The sequence below is a fragment of the Trachurus japonicus genome, chromosome 3 (assembly GCF_045865225.1).
Source record: "Trachurus japonicus isolate A0001 chromosome 3, Traja_1.0".
Lineage (NCBI taxonomy): Eukaryota > Metazoa > Chordata > Actinopteri > Carangiformes > Carangidae > Trachurus > Trachurus japonicus.
This window is the reverse complement of record NC_140909.1, coordinates 9413203-9431259: the sequence shown is the minus strand read 5'-3', so window position 1 is coordinate 9431259 and position 18057 is coordinate 9413203.

Sequence of the window (18057 nt, the reverse complement as noted above, 5' to 3'; positions counted from 1 at the left end):
GCTCTCACACGAAAAAACTATGGGCAGACCTTAGCAAATTTATTATTGACTCTTTTACAATAGATTTTATTTTACTTTGGGAAAATGTTGTTTTCGGTTTCCATAAGTATCCCAAGAAAGAAGGAAAATGTTACTTTTTAATAAATCTGTTTTTATTTTTTGCAAAATTTCATATTCATAAAAGTAAATTTTCTAAGAAAACCCCTTGCTTTTATGTTTTTCAAAAAGAAATGGAACTTTATTTTAAGCTAATCACCAAATCAGCAAATGAAAAGGCTATTAAAACCATAGACCTTTGTAATATGTATAACCTTGTTGTATAATGAACATCACCCCTGGCACATGTTCTTTGTATTTTCATTGTATACTGTTCCCTGTATACTATCTGTACCTGTCAACTTCTTTTAAATAAAGCTGTTGATTTAAAAAAAAAAAAAAAAAAACTAACTGATCAATTAACGGGTGATCACATCCTCCTTCTACACTGCACTTAATTACAAATTGTACAAAGATAAAATATATATTTAGTCCGGAACAGTTTTTACCCCACAGCCATGAATAACCACACTGAACAGTGAAGCAACCATGATTAATTAACAGATATTTTATTGTAGCCTACTTATTGGCCCTGGCATAATAGCCTATGTGCTGTTTTGCTGTGTGGTCAGTGAATGAATGTTGGGTGAGTCAGTGAATAGATGCTGAGGTGAGTTTGTTTATTCTGTTTCATCTTTTATTCTTTTTTTATGAGTCTGCATCCTGACCTGACTGTGCACCTTAATTTCGTTACATGCATGTATAATGATAATAAAGTAGCTGTCTTAATCTTACAAAAATATTACAAGCATGAAACTGTTAAAAATAAATTATAGGCTACAAAAACATGTTTCAAAAAAAGTTGGAGGATGAGGAAAAGTACAGTAGGTTGGAGAGTGGAATAACAACATAAGCATAGCATAGAAATAAGTTTATGACATAAAATTCCTGGCTGTGATTGTATACTAGATCAAAAAATCTCCTGGAAACCACATATTAAACATGTCAAAGCAGAAAATAGCAAAGACTACTGCAATTTTGGGGAAACCAAGACCAATTCTGGACTATGAATCACTACATTCTCTGTATAATGCACTCACACTGAGCTACCGTATCTGAGCTACTGCGTGGGTATATGGGGTAATACAAAGACAATTACAGCCATTATTTCACTCAAGGTCCATAGGCAAGACAAACAACACAACACATAGGCATACAATAAAAGAGAATACAGCTAAATAATAATATTAAAAAAACTTCCATTTAATATCAAAAATTGAAATTATTATAGAGTTAAGAAGAGACAACTGTACCAGTGTCTCCAGTACAGAGACTGTTACCTGATGGAGCTAGTGTTGATGTTGGTCAAACTATTATATAATTTGCTGAGGCATCAAGCCGACACATAAATCTATAAGGTTTCTAAGTAGGCCTACAGCGTTAAGGGTGTTGACATGCGCATTTACAAACATTTCGCTCACACCCAACCATCGAGGTCTCTTAAGTAAAATTCTCAATGCATCATTATTGCAACCTGCATACTTTCTGCATGCTTGCTAGAAAGAGTTTATGAAATAAAATTTCTGGGTGATTCTAGATCATAAAATCTCCTGAAAACCAGGAGCCTCCGGACTAAAACATCCAGGTTCAGGAACAGCTTCTTCCCCTCCGCTGTCTCCCTGCTCAACTCTGCCCCTCTGCGCCCCATCCTCTCACACATACACTCATTTCACTGAACCAACCACATGCACCTCTATGACACTCAGGACCCTACAGACACCACTGCACCATTACCTGCACTTTAATCTGTATCATTGCACTACTGTATATTCATACAGCACATAGGAAAAAAACATATATTATATTTATAATCCCCATGCACTTTGTATGTACAGTGGCCTATGTTTTTATTATACTGCATATGCACTCTGGTCGGATGCAAATTGCATTTCGTTGCCTTGTTTTTTAACATGTGTAATGACAATAAATTGAATCAATCAATATTAAACATGCCTTTGCACAAATAGCAAAGACTACTGCAATTTTGGGGAAATCAAGACAAATTCTGTACAATAAATCACTACATACTCTGTATAATGCACTCATACTATCTGAGCTACTGCATGGAGATATGGGGTAATACCTACAAATCCATCCTACAGCCGTTATGCAGCCGCAAGACACAACCTATACTTCCGGGTGATGAAAAGAGGGAAGAGGGTCCTCTAGTCCCATTAACTCTCCATAATCACCTCTGAGCCAACACAGACCATTTACATATCTGGAAATCAAAGTTAAATCTTAGGATTCGTTATTAAGTTCACTCTAACTTTATGCAAACTCAAACTTTATAGCACTTTTCATACTTTGCATGTTAAAAAACCCCGCACACACACACACACACACACACACACACACACACACACTCAGGCATTGCACACACAGCTGCAAACACAAGCTCTTTGAGATATGGCTTGGCACTGAGGATTCAGGTGAGGAAAGTATTACTTTCATAGTCAAACAGTCTCCACAGTCACCAGATTTTAGTCCAATAGAGCTTTGACCTTTGGGATATTAATGCAGCCAATGAATCTGCAGCAACTGTGTGATATCATCTCTATATGGACCAAAACCTCTGAGGAATTTTTCCAGCACCTTGTTACCTGAAGAATTGAAGCAGCCCTGAATGCAAAATGGTCCAACCCAGTGATGGTAGCAAGATGTACCTCATAAAGTGGCCAGAGAGTGACCTAGTACACGGCATGGTAATGGCAAAATCTGAACAGAAGATGGCGCAGCTGTCCCATCTCATTCTAAAATCAACTATTCCTCTAAGCCGAATCATGTAGCTGCTGTCTCACACAGTCGTCTGATGTGTGCTCACTGTCATGTTGCTGAGATTTCAAACTGTATTTTCTCTGCATTTCCAGTAGTTTTCAGCGAGTGCAGCGTTACCATGAACTGACAACGATGTGGTGAAGTGCACAGTAGTAGTAACTGCTATTAAATCAGCAAGTAAGCAAGCAAGACTGACTGTGAAGACCAAGTTGTTTCAAAATACTATCAAATAGCTAAAAGTGCTTGTGTTGATTGACTCATGTCTGAAGACCAATTCACACATCACATCTGCTCTTCAACTTAAAAAGTGATGTGCAAGTAACAAAAAAAAATGTATATAGTCATTTCTAATGGTTTTATTCCCCATTATGGCTGCATAACAGGGAGTTCAGAGACATATATGTATTGTGAAAGAGATCAGACAGTGAAAGTTCAGCTCTCTCACAGGTTGCGTCATGTGGTAAAAATAACAGCATATGAGAACATCAGTATTATTAAACCTTCAGAGCTTTAGACCTTCTCATCGAACCTTCACACCAAGTTTTCACACCTCCTTCATGATCCCCGTGTCTGTTTTTTCTGATCGATGTCCGGTCCGTCTGTGTAACTTGTGAGGTGGGGGTGTGTGGATCTCCCAGCTCCTCTCTCTGATGTGGGCTGCTGAGTAATGGCCGTACATCCTTCAGCGCTCCTCTCCTGCAGCACATCTGACTGGATTAAATATGTGCAGAGGATTTATTGGCTGAAAACCCACAAGAGTCCCACAAACACTTCGGCCCCAGACCACTTGTAGAGCAGCCCAGGCAAGCACAGGAATTCATCTGCAACCCCTCTGGCTCCCCCCCCCCTTACTCTGCTTCTACTCTTTCTTTCATACTGTCCATCACTGCATTGTTTCCCTCCTTGACCTTTTCTTTATGTTTGTATTTACCCTAAATCTGCCCTTGTCTCAAGTTTGTTTTTATGTTGTCACTCCACCAGAGGTCAAATCAGGATCTTGGTTGTTTCCAGATTTGTTTTTTGGGGGGGATAGTGGTGGTGGTGGTGGTGGTGACGGACTTTTTTCCACTCACAGCCTCTCTTCGATTAGTTGGGCAACATTAATAATTCATGGCCCCACATGTGTTACACGCAGATTACAAGCATCTCCACTTCTCCACCACCATCATTATCGTTATTACAGCCGGAGAATTTTATTCACCATCGTGCAATTTGGGATTCATGCGACTGAGATTTGATTTTGGACGTGTGGTTCAAGGAAAGGATTTGTTTACAGTGCAGTCCTCTGGGACAAACTGTGATGATTGGTACCTCCAGTCCAGCCGTATTTTAACTAGATGCAATGCTTTCTCACCACAGTGCACACACAGGGCATCTCACAACAACTCGTTGGTATTTTCAAAGATGCTACACGGGCTGAATATTCAAGTATTCACATATTTTTGATATTTGAAAATATTGGCTATAGTGGCTGTAAACCTAATGCTCTGTAAAGATGTGTTTGATCTCGTTATTTATTCTTTCAGATTTTTTGAGCCCCTCACAAAAGCTCTCAATTTCAGTTTGTATCTCAAACCCAAAAACAAAATGCATCATGTGAATGCCTGTCGTCATGCAGACTCACAGTGCTGAGGAAACAAACACATAGACAGAGCTGTATGTGTCACGGCATGTTTGCCTCTCAGAACCACTGTATGATTTTATTGAAGTAACTTCATGCGCTCCAAGGAGCACATGGCGGTCAATATCCACGGTCTGATTCAATTATACACAAAACATCTGTGGACGATACACATAATATGACCGCTGCATTCAGGTGCATGCAACAGGTCATATGAATTACAATTTATATAATTAGGTTGTGCATGTGGCTGTGATAAACACACCGGTGTCCCCACACAAAGACGGTTACTGCATGTCATTAGCCTATAGATACATTTACTGTTTTACCATATTCAAGATCCCACATAGGACACACACACACACACACGCACACACACACACACACACATGCATTAAACAGGACATTTGTACATATAAGTGATGACTAGGTGGTTTGAAACATATTGCACAGCCAAAAAAAGAAATGTGCTTATTAATATTAATATGAAAAAATATGTATATTTAACTTTAACAAATATGAATTCGTTTTCCTTAGAAATGTGCCAGGAAATAGAGCAAAGTTGTATTTTTTTCAAGCTGCAACTATTTCTGTATTCTACTTACACAGTTACACAAAAGTAAAAGACCTAATGATGCCATGATTCATGTGACAGCTGATAATTGACAGTGATAATTGTCTATTATGAGTGAATCATTTTGAATTACACAGGGGTCAGAGGTTCTCAGTGACATCTAATCACTAAATTACATTTACTTGAAACGTTTTACAACAAAAGTTAATCCCCTGCTTGTTTGCTCCATGAAGCCATTTGTACAAATTCTGCGACAATTTGAACAGCAGCTTCAGCCCTGTAGCTGCATGGTGAGCCCTGATTGCCTGTCATGTCGGCCACATGAGAAACTCTTGGATGCTTTTCAACATATTTCCAATGCAAATCAGTCTTTGTCATTTTGTCAGCGACTGTGTTCACATAACAAAAACACTGTTCACACGTGGTGAGAGGGAGGGTTTGCATGACGCCAATTATGGACTCATCATTATTTTGATATTTATGTTTTTGAACATGTGTTCTCTAAATGAAAATATTAAGTAAATTAATGTATTCAACTGCTGGTAATTCATTATCTTTAAATAACGGTTTATTAAAAACAATTAATAAACGTGACGGCTGAAGCACAGAAACACTGCCCATGCAGAAAAGTTCATGCGTGTTTGTTCTGCTGTTGTTAGATGGCCTGCTCTCACTGTGAGGAAAGAAGTAAATGAGAAGATGGAGGAAAGGTAGACGATGACCTTTGACTTCCTTTTCTGCATTGCGTGACTGGTGTTGGCTCTCGCAAGCCCAAACCTTAGTACTGGGTCAGCACTAACCGGGTCTGCTCAGTGACAGGAATCCAACACACAAACTGATGTTATCTGACAGCGTGAAACCAGAGCAGACCTGGCACCTCTGTCCTACAGAGCCAGACCCAGAGGGCATCATGGGAAGCCAGCAGCTCGGGGGATGAAACAACCAACAGAGGTTCATAGTTTTTTTTCGACCACCTCTGGAACCAAATTTGGAATAACATCTGTCAGTCATGGACGATGTGTTTAAAGCAGTTCTCCGATTCCAGCTGCAGAATTAGTAGAAGATGTCGCAGCTTCCACCAGTAAATAACAAGTGCACCCATGCGTTTTTATCAACTCATTATTGTTGAATAAAAAGTGCTAAAAAAATAAAATCATGTCTGTATGAGAAAAAAATCAAGAGACAGGCTGTTAATGCTGATAGATTGTGAAAAGGGAATAACAATAAGTGAACATGAGCAAGATGAGGATGAGATGTGAAATAAGTTGAAAGGAGTACGTCCGTTTATAATGGATTGAATTTGGAGGGTGTGTCAGAACTTCTACATATCTATAGTCAGAAATAAAAAATACCCATCACCCGCAGGCTACACACAGTCAAAACAGGCACACGCTAGATTTCTGTACATCCTCATCAGAAATGACAAGGGATAAGTCGAGCAGAAATACAAAGCTTTACGCTGCTTTCAAACATTCTGTGGTTTTCGTTTAAAACTCAATCCATTTCGCCGTAAAAGCGGATGGAATGTGTCATGTTTACTCTGCGTTTCGATTAAAATCAGTTTGGAAACGAAAACCTAAAACCTAAACTCAGGGCCAAATAACCTCCACTGTCCATTTGCGTATTTCAAAGTTATGGAAGAGGTTTCGGACTTCCACTGTTACCTCGGGTGAAATCTATCCCCTCCCTCTGAAAAACCAAAAACAAAAGAGATGTGGAGATAATAATGTTTCATCCAAGCAAGTCAAACTAGAAACATACTTGGATGCAGCCTGACCGTGACGATGGTATCAACCACCAACTGTGAACGGCCACAAAAATGTCTGACATCCTCGAATATTTAGTAAAATTAAGTTTGTGTTGCAACAGTAGAGATTCAGGCTATCAAAACTTCAGTCAGCTTATTACTTACAGAAATAGACGCACGGCTTTAAAGTAAGAGAAGTTACAGCTTCAATAAGTCAACCTTAAATAGCACCCACTTAAATCTGAGGTCTACATGTGAAATATGACAGGGCAGGCAGACCGGGAGGACCTGTGCAGAAAAAAGCCCACATGACTGGGCCGGGAAAACCAGTGCCTTAAATGAGAAATGTAATACACATTCATCATATGCCAAGTCAGAGCTTAAACAAACAAGTGTGGACCTGGATAATGACAAATGTGCGACTGTTTTAAATGAGTGTGCACAGGGCTCTGATATATGCATGATTGTTTCCTATAAGCATTCATGCAACATGGGGACACACAGGCGGCTGACGTCTGGTTTACATCCCCAACAAAAGTCTCTGTCATGATCCCCCCCCCTCCGTATCCCAGAATTCCCTGTGCTTCCCAGTTGAGACGTTTGCGCAGAAAGAGAGAGTATCTGGACCCTGTCAGTGTTTCCCCCAAAGACTCAATTATATAGACCGGCTAAATTAGATCAGCTTTGATTGCTATTTCAAATGATGGGAATAACATGAAGCTGTGTGTTGTGTGTCATTCCCACCCATCTCTCTCTCCCTCTCTCTCCGTCTTATGGCTGCGTGAGCGAGTGGAGTGGGCGTCGTGACAGTGATGAAGGGCTGACGCGGCAGGTGCTCTGTGGATGATCTGGGGTCAGATGCTAGATTGAGCTTGAAGAGCTTTTAAAAAAGGAGAAGGCCGACGTTTGACGTTGTGCACCAGGCATATGTCACAGTCTGTGGATTTATACAGAGTAACCAGCACCTTCATACTCACAGTCACAGTCACAGACACACACACACACACACACACCGCCCTGCTGCCACGCAGAGGTTCAAACTCCCCTGGAGAAAAGTACCAGAAGCACAGCGAGGACAACCACAGTGACCGAGACCAAGTTTAGTCATCTACATCCACAACAAGCCTCCATTTCTGTCGCACAAGCTCATGTGTTTATTCATGATGGTGCACCAGTATATATACTACATCCTGTGTGTGTGTTGCCCTCTGTGTTTGTTTTTGCATGTGTGTATATTTACATGTGTGCGTCACTGTCGTCATCTATACACTTCCTTACTGTTACAAACACAGTAGTTGTTCAAGATTGTAAGTTATTATTATTATTTATATAAAAAGACTTACAGTAAGTGTTGATGCAAAACGGTGTATGTTGAATTACTACGGCATTCTTGATACAACTTTCCAAAGACTATTAAAACTGTTAAATAAATAAGATATCACTGATTTAATAAAAACCTAATTCAGACAATGCCCCACAATCATCTCTTAGCCTGTTACCTCAGCCATTGTACCTCTTAATCATATCATGATAATGATTTTGTCACTTACACTATCACAATTTATATGAGAAAAATGTATGAGAGATAAACAAGGAAAGTAGAGTGGTCCCAAAGTTTTTGACATGAAAAATCTTTTTGGATGGGTCTGTTTGGTTTGGTTTATCAAGATCCCCATTAGCTTTCGCAAGGCAGCAGCTTTTCTTCCTGGGGTCTTTTCATTTTCATAAGTGACAATACAAACCAACTGCAAACGACACATACTTCATACATCGAAAACAAAAAATACATACAGAAGACACATACTTAATACATACACAATACAAACACAACATCCAAGACGAACACACACAAGCATAAACATTACCAGCTCCTACATTGACTCATTGCAAAATATTTACTATGTAACAATTAAATAAGAAGTTTAAAACTTTTTTTGTCTGTAAAAAGCATTGATGGTTGAGCAAGGAGAGACTGTGGAGAGAGAGAGAGAGAGAGAGAGAGAGAGAGAGAGAGAGAGAGAGAGAGAGAGAGAGAGACAGGCAGAGAGTGAGACAGTGTGTGACTGACATCTGAAGCCTAACAGTTCATTATGTAGTTAAAGCTGCAGATCAAGTGGTATTGGTGGTGGTGTGACTGTGCATTCATTGTGAGGCAGCCTGATGTTACACCAGGTAGAGAAAAAAAAAACAGGCCGAGGAAAATTGAGCTTGGCAACTTTCCCATCATCAACCAGTCAATTAAGTTGGTTTATTAAGTCTAGAGGAGGGTGGGAAGAAGAAAAAAAAATCCCAAACATATAGTTTTAAAACCGATAACAGAGCAGAACCTTCAAAGAGCGGCCTGGCCTCGGCTCCGGCACCAACTCTGACGCAAACACATTCGCAATTATGTACCAACATGTGTGAGCAGCAACTGTCTCGAGTTTGGACTGAATTAGCTCCAAAGTTAGAAATTTACTTCTGAAATTCATGGTGAGCAGGCATTTCCAAAGGCGGTCGGGTGTGAGCTGAGTTCAGGGTCCAATTTGACTAATTTAGCCCCAAAAAAAACAACTCTGAGATTTTGGAAATTTGAGCAAAGAGAAAGTGAACAAACAACAACAACAGAGACTCAAGTCGACATAGAGAATCGGCAGAATTGAATAAATGCAAAAGTTACAAAGTTAACCAGTTTTCTATTACAGTAACGTAAAGTTTTTGTAAGAAGTAAAGAATATCGCATTTTCATAATTGATCTTTTCATTGATGGAGACCTCTGATCCCTCAATAACTTGATGTGCAATTGGAAAAACCTGCAACTTTCTTTCTGACTTGCTAATCTGTCGGCTGTTAGGTGTGTTTCCTTGTACCAACACGACTAATAAGCAGGTTGTGCTGCAGTAGCCTCCATAATGCGCTACCCGTACGTACGTATCTTGGTCAAACATGACATCTGTTTGGCTTGTCTTGCTTTGACTTATGTCAAGCTGTGACTAATCCCTCCTGTTGCTCTGTATCTGCATGAGAAAGAGGAGACTGCAGTGATGCTTGGACTTTGTGCTCAAGCTGAGGCCTTTGATGTCACGTTTGATGCCCCTGCGTCCTTCACGTTGGTTTTATTGCTTATTCATTAACACTGATTTTTAATTCTTTAGGTTGTCTCCATCGTGCCCTTACAAGTCATATCAATAAACATTTTTTTGGAGGTCAGCGGGTGCACGTCTGGGTTCCTCTGGATAGGAACAGAGCTGTGGTTCTGGTTTCAAACACACTGTAACTGCCACAGGAGGCACAGAGAAAGCTTCAGAGGCTGCAGACTCTCCTGTCAGTGAAATAAGGCTGAGGCCATGCAGATAGCCAGCAGGGCTTGTTTCCCCCTGTCAGTGATGAGAGAAGAGCATGAGCAGCGTAAATACAGCACTTCCTCCTTCTCCCCCCTCCTCCTCCTCCTCCTCCTCCTCCTCATGGTTTTCATTCTCAGTAGCACTCTCCTTCCACTCTGTGCGTCTTCTCATCTCCCGGATTCACATCGTACACAACAACATCTTCAAAAAATGACAAGCAACAGTGCTCAGTGTCACGCTGACAGAACCAAACAAGCTAGAATTAATTTTACGTATTTGATGTGGAGCCTGTGCATGCACGCTTTAAATAAAAACTCATCTATGATTACGCTTGACATAATTCTGCTGCAGCGTACTTCAGGAACAAAAGCACGCAGGACAAAGTAATTACAGTGACCTTACAGATGCAATCAAGAGCGCAGTGTCCTCCAGCAGTTCTCCTCTCTTTGTTCCACGGGGCTCTTCTTAAGCACTTGTGTTTGCTGCTTGTTCTGCAAAACAAACAAAGACGAGCAGAGCTGGAACAGTGATTAGAGAAATCAACAAATCCTCGACAGGACATGAGCGCATGGGCCTCTAGGCCGGATCAGGTTCTTTGGAAAGGGTGAGTCAATGAGGTTAGAGGACGAGAGATGAATGTGAGTAGAGCGGGGGCGGGTGGTGGTGGTGGCGGCGGCGGAGGTAGTGGAGGGTGGGGAGCGGGGACGCCGTGGGACCAGAGGTGTGAACTTCGAGCCGACAGAGCAGCTTCTCTCGATTTAGTTTACCATATCCGTCATGGGAACATCACTTCTATTTTCTTTTCATTACAAGACCAATCTCTTCACAATCCTTCCAAACAACTGTGGAATAACAGCTTATTTGCTCTGTGTGGCCTCGGTGGTAGGTGGGGGGATTGTGGTAGTGTGTTCAGAGGGTCCACAGGATCCCCTTTGTTGCTGGGCTCAGTGAAGGTAGAAACTATAGAAACCAATGGAAAACTAAATTCCCCCAACAACAACAACAGCCCCTGTGATTTTTTACTGCATCTTCACTGATTGGTGAGCTCACAGGTTTGACCTTCAACTTCAACTTCAATTTTATTTGTATATCATGAATAATATACATTATCCTACAAAGCACTTTACAGGGTAAGTTCAAGACCTGACTTTATTACTGAGACATTTGACAGAGCAAGGGCCTGGTGACAGGGCGGAGGAAAAACTCCCTGTCACAGGAAGAAACCACCAACAGAACTGGACTCAATCTGTGTGTGTGGAGGAGGGAGAGAGACAGACAGAAAGAGAGAGAGAGACCATGAATAGGAGTATATACGTAAGCTAAAAAATATAAATTATAATAGTTGTACCCATAGGTAATGGTGTTCTTGCATATTCACTATCTGTTATGTTAGAAATAATCACACAAATACCTACAGGGCCGTGGTTCCCAACCTTTTTTGGCTTGTGACCCCATTTTGACATCACAAATTTCTGGCGACCCCACGATCACTTTTTATATGCTGCATTTCATTTGAACTCGATTTATAATCAAGAAAGTGAAAGTATAGAATACAGTTGTTTAAGATTGTGTGTGGTGTTTTTAATCATAATTTTAAAAAAGAATAATAATTAATTAACAAAATATTTTCAGTAATTTGGTTTTTATCAATTACTAGCCATTCCAGGCGACCCCATTGACAACAGTGCTATAGGAACTATGTCTTTAATAATAATGAAATGCAATTACACAAAGCAAAATGTGTAGAAACTAAGTAAAGTAAATGAATAACTAAAGACATGAATGTGATAACTGTGATTTCAGAGATGTTAAAGATGGAGAAGGCTCCGACAGGTGTGGTGGAGAAAAAGGTATTGAAGCAGAATAAAAGCTCCACTTACATACTGTATGATCTAAACGTATGAAATCATGATGTAGGCTACGTCTTGGTGGAGTGACGTTCATCAGGAGGAACAGAAAGCTAAAATAGACTATTTTTTGTTTTTGCTGCAAAGCTTCAAAATCCCCACAGAACAAAACGAGACAGACGTGTTTGCCCAGTTTGAAAACATGAGCAGATGTTTTCCTGTCTCGGTTTATTTGGCCAGACAGGTGAGTGATGCATAATGCCACGGCTTGGCACGCCCGCGCATGGCTCAGCTCTGCGTCCACCTAATTGTCCTTCCCACACGTATAGCCTGGTTCAAATCAGACCTGACAGCGTGTTCAGCGGCAAACACGCAGAAAACACTCTGTTGTTGCATGGGCCTACGTGTGAAACGCTTTGGGGTCTGTTTGGAGTTTCCCTGAGGAGCTGTTTAAGACGTGTTTAACTGTACAGATGGCCCTGGCTTTGAGGCTGGGTGGGGTTGGGTTAGGTGGGTGGGTGGGTGGGTGGGTGCTAGTATATCAAAAGGGAGATAAAGCCAGTGATGGACGGTCTAAATTCCTCTGGAAATCTCTTTGTGAGAAGCTGAAGATCCACAGAGAAGAATGTTGGAGATAAGTCCGAGGGACAGTGCAGGTCATATCTTCGCTGATACACACTACACATCATCCAAAAGATGCTTTTGTCCAGCGAGTGTGGTCTGAGAAATTGTCAATAAATCAACGCTCTTAGTGTTGTGGAGGATGTGGAACAAAGGTTATATGTATGGGCTGTGTGTGCATGTGTTTGTGTGTGCTGTGTGCTGTGTGATACCTTATAGGAGCTCAGTCTGTGTTATATTGTACGTGTGGTACATCTCTGCCAGTAAGGAGTCCTTGAGATAGTTTCCTGCCATAATAGCATGTGTGAAAAAGAAGAACATGAACGGCTCATTTTCAAAATCACGTTAACACCAGAGTGGAACTGGAAAATGTCTGTTTTTGAAAAATAAATCCAGGGCTTATCTTATGAGTGCATCAAAGGGACGTTTCGAACATTATATTGGCAATTATTGTCTGCGGACTGTGGTGCTATCCAGCTATTCAGTCTGCTTTTTTTGGGTTTTTTTTTAAACAGCCAGACACACAGTACACTACACTAGAGTTGTGTTTTTTTTCTTCTTCGCCTTCGCCTTCTTCTTTTTTTTTTTTTTTTTTGGTCTGGGCTTAGCTTTTAATGTAACTGCAATCAACCACAACAAGATTTTTGAGGCCCAGCATTCATCCCTCAGAAATCCCACCAAACGTGAGTAGTATTGGAATTCCGGAGCGCCATGCCAACCGTGAAGCCTCCCTGCCTCTCGCAAGCGCTGCACGGAGGGGCAATTTTCCTCCAGCTGAACTTCCCAAAGCTGCCTCACCTGGAATCAATCTGTAACACAATCGAAGGGTCCCGACTTGAAAGCCCATTCCTTCCCTTTGATAGTCTAGTCTCTTCTTTTGGTAGTAGCCTGCACGGCGCTGGAAACAGGCCTTTTGTAATCTGCAGATACAAAAGAAGCCAGGGATTGGGACGAGTATCCACCCATCAAAGTGTATTATGCAAATAATCGAGAAACAAAGCTCAGATACTGTTCTGTTTTTTTCTTGCTGGAAATTGGGCTGGTGTTTGGAAATTTTAAGTGCTGTTGTCATCCACTGTTTTCTTCTGGCTTTGTGCTGTGTTTTCTTCTTCCCCCTTTTTACCTTTGATACAACCGCCTCTGGAATAACAAGACACAGAGTGGATGTAGCCTACCTACGTCTGGACAACTCTTTGATAACCTCTCGGCGACAGGTGTGACAGCAGCGTTGAGCTCAGACAGTAGCTCTGAAATTTACCTCACCAGTGTTTTCACAGTTCCTCCAAATGGCAATTAAAGTTTAATAGCTGTCCGTTTAGGGCTCCTGGGAAATTTACTCTTGAGTCAACATGCCAAGCCTTATTTCCTTCTTTAATGTCTTCTTCTGGAAGTAAAAGCTCCTTCAAGCAACAACTGTCCTATATAGGCCTCTCCTCAGCCATGTTGTTCGTGTTTTAGTGTTTTAACTGAGGAATAAAATGGACCTGATAACCGAAGCTCGGCCAAAGTAAGACTCACCAGAATCCACTTCTTTCTCGGACGCCGAAAGAAAGAAGAAAAAAAAAAAAGAAAGGTTATTTTTGTGCACAGTCCTTTAAATAGGTTATTTACTTGCTCATACATGTGATTTCAATTGAGTAATTAGCTGCAATTGAATCAGCGGCGGAGGAGCGGAGAGTATGGATGTAAAGCATGAAATGAAAAGGACATTTGTTCAGGGAGCCCTCGCTCCACACAGTCACAGGCCCTAACTTTGACAGTCAGTAAGTCACAAGCTGATGTCGACACTCGGCCAACAGTCTGCCCTTTGCTGCACTAAAGAGACTGAAGTCCGGCCAAGTTGTGCACGCTTCTGCTGATTCTATAATCAGTTTATTATCCGCCTTTCATGTCCCTTATTCTGAGTTCTTCCCTTTTTTTTTCCCTCCTTCCCTCCCCGACGACATTCGTTTCATACCTAAAGATTTCATTTTGGAGATTGGTTTGAACTCTGGTTAAACCTCTGCTTTGCAACAATCAGCAGTGTCATCTAAATTTAGTCTTAATTTGAAATGACATGGACAAAATGTTTTTATTGTTGAAAAAGGAACAGAGTGCAGTGTCCCATTATGGTTGGGTTGTTGTGGTGTCCTTGATATTTCTTATTTTGCACATGTAAGCTTCATATCCTGAATTCAGTAACCTGGATAAGTCCTTGTTTCAAACATTTAGGTGCCACTATAAGTACTCAAGCAGTAAGGACACCAACAGCACGATTGACAAGATGTTTCCTCAACTCAAATAAAAAGATAAAAAAGTTTTACAGCTAAATAAAAGAATTAAAAGAAGCATCAACTCTGGGTTGTGTCTCATCAAGTCCTGTCAAACAGAACAACAGACGAATGACAAACATAATTTCTCATTTGTGTCCATACTCTGACTCAACAGGCCAGACAATCTGACTCACAGTGAGAAAATCGCAGGTGTTGGTAGCAACATGAAGCCAACACCAATAACACCGGCTCCCTGAAACCGAAGCAGCCGAACTGAACTCATCCATCGTCGAAAAACGTCTTAACTTTGGTCCGTTGTTCCTGCAGCGCAACTGACACAAACAGCTTCATATGGTTGAGTTAGACTTGGATAACAGAGCATATGATAAAATGTTTGCATTACAAAATCCTGCCAGAGCATCTGTTTAGCTCCTTTATTCAGTGCTGTGTGTGTGTGTTTTCTTCTTTCTCCCTTTTTGTCCTCAGGCACTTCAGACTCTTTCATTTATCTTTTCCTTCCTCTGCCCTCTCAGACCGGTCACCTCTCCCTTTCAGTCAGCGGATGCAATATTATACTAAAGCAAATTGATTTGTCTTGCTTTTTCCTGCACGCCTTCAGTTTGATCTAATCAATTTGCTGACATTGTTTAAGTTCAGTTCGACTGTTCAAGCCTTTATTTTCATGCATTTAAAAGCCAAGCTCGTCCTTAGCGAACATCGCTGCGTGTGTGCAATGAGCTCAGTTATTATAAACCGTAGCTGTGTTGCATATGAACTCTGCGTACTGTTGCACTGCATCAGCAAGCACACAGTAAAAAATGGAAAGGTCTCATGAGGCTGACAGACGGCTTTAATCACCTGGTCAAAATAGTAAAGACAGCAGATCTCAGTGTTTGTCTGAACAGACTCGGGGCAGAGCGATCCAAGGTTCTGCTCTCCACTTCTGAGATCAGACTCCTTCATGTTTGACTTGCACGACCCCAGCCTCAGTAAACAACACATGCAGCTTTAATTGGAATCACTTGGTCACCCCGAAGCAGGATGAACAGGGCTTTGTTGCCGGCATGACAGCTCCCAGAACCTGACATACATATCTCCAAGGAGGTGGCTGCTGGACCGCAGCGACGGTATGAATGTCCCCGCTCCTCCAGAAACCTTCACTTCGAGCCAGGGCGTCTGCTGCTACCGCTACGGCAATCGTACTGAAAAACTGATCAATTCATTGTTTAAATTAACCAATATTCCTAATGGAGCCAGTGTGTGAAAACCCAGAGAAGAAGGAAAAGGAAACCTGGGTAACACATTTCTATAACTAGCTCTACAGATGTTTGTGATTTACAAAAAAACTTACTTAAATTACTTAACTTGGATTTCTTTCCCTCTGTTTCTCCACTAAACTGATGCACAGTCAGAAGACAACGGAGAGTAAACAGGTATAAATGTTACAATGTGTTGCAATGTGATGAAACCCTGTTAAGTGTGACAGCGCAGACACTGGATGTGATGCATGAGAACAAAATAACATGTTAAAACTAAATCAGCTCCTCCTGTGGCTCTGAGGCTTCTCTAATTTCTCCTTCTGTGTAAACATTTGATTTAATTTATGAAACACACACACACACACAAAAACATATGAAAACGTGTTATTAGCAAAGTGATTGGTTGTTGTAGCTCATGACTGGCGTTCACATGTTCTCACGCCTCAGCTCAGCAGCACCTGTTGCTCTTCACTGCATCACATCACAGCTGTTACCTGCACGCTACTGAAACACCAGAATAAACCATCACATGTGAATATTATAAAACTAACTTTGTGATTAATAGTTGTGTTTTGGAGCAGAGTATTTCAATTATTCCTGATGCAAGCATATGTGAGAGGACTGGGAATCACCAGAGGCCCCACGATACGATAATATCACGATATCCATGTCATGATAATGATATTATTGCGATTTTAAATATTTTGCAACATTTTGAGTATTACAATTACATATTTATTTAAAAACTTAGTCAACATCTGTTTTATCTAATGAGATAAAGTTCCGAGTCCGTTCATCTCATCTAAAGGTGAACTATGCAAGTTTAAATCTTTAATTAGCCTACATCATACTTCTATATATTCCTGTTTTAGCTGATCCGTAGACCCTTATCTTAATAATATTAATCAAAAAAGACTAAATATATATAATTATTAAGGTTTTTGTGGCTGGCTTTTATTGTTGTTTTATGTTTGGCGCTTCCTGCTTTTTTTCTGTGTCCTGACTTGTTTCTTGTGTCTCTGACCTTTTGACTTATCTTGTTCCGGTCGAGACCTGTCATAAACAAGAGATTACAGATCATGGGGCATTTTTGTGTTGTGGCGACACCGAGGCGAGAGACGGGACACCGGGTCGGAGGCGCTGATCTTGTAAGGTTAGTTTTTGGCCAAGAGAGGCTATAAGTGGAAGGCCGAGAGCCTCCATTCTCCCTGTCACAAGTCATTTAACCACCACAATTACTCTACAAAGCTGTTTAACTGAGGTAAAAATCTTGCATAGTTCCTCTTTAAAGCATGTTTATACTTCTGAAATGGGATTATCAAACAGACAGATTGATCAACACAGTCATAAGAACTACTCTAGTATTAGAGAGTAACTTTTTGGATAAATTGTACTTCTAAGAGTAGTTTCAATGCAGCATACTTGTTACTTTTACTTGAGTATATTTGTGAAGAAGAAGGGGTACTTTTACTCCATTACATTGAGCTGCATTCCGGTCACTACTCGCTACTTCTTATCGATCCAATGCGCGATCTGTTTGTTTATGTTTTGATGGAGATACTTCCAACAGAGGCTCTGTCACGTGACTGCGTTTCACCAATCAAATATAACCACTAGCGACATTTGCCTCATTTAACACACACACACACACACACACAAACACACACACACACACGGGGTCACAGATAGACACACAGACAAACAAACACACACACAAAGAGTTTATGGACAGTTCATAGACCTTTGTATGCAAGGCCTATGTAAGTTTTTGTGGCTGAATTTGTCTTAATTTATGTTACTTTGTAAAAAAGTCATTTAGGCTATTGTCTTAGTTGTTAAATGTTGTTCTATGTGATTTTTTTCATTGCTATTTTATATTTTTGTGTATTTGATTAGACCTACATTCATGCACTGATCATTAAACGAACAAATCAGAGGT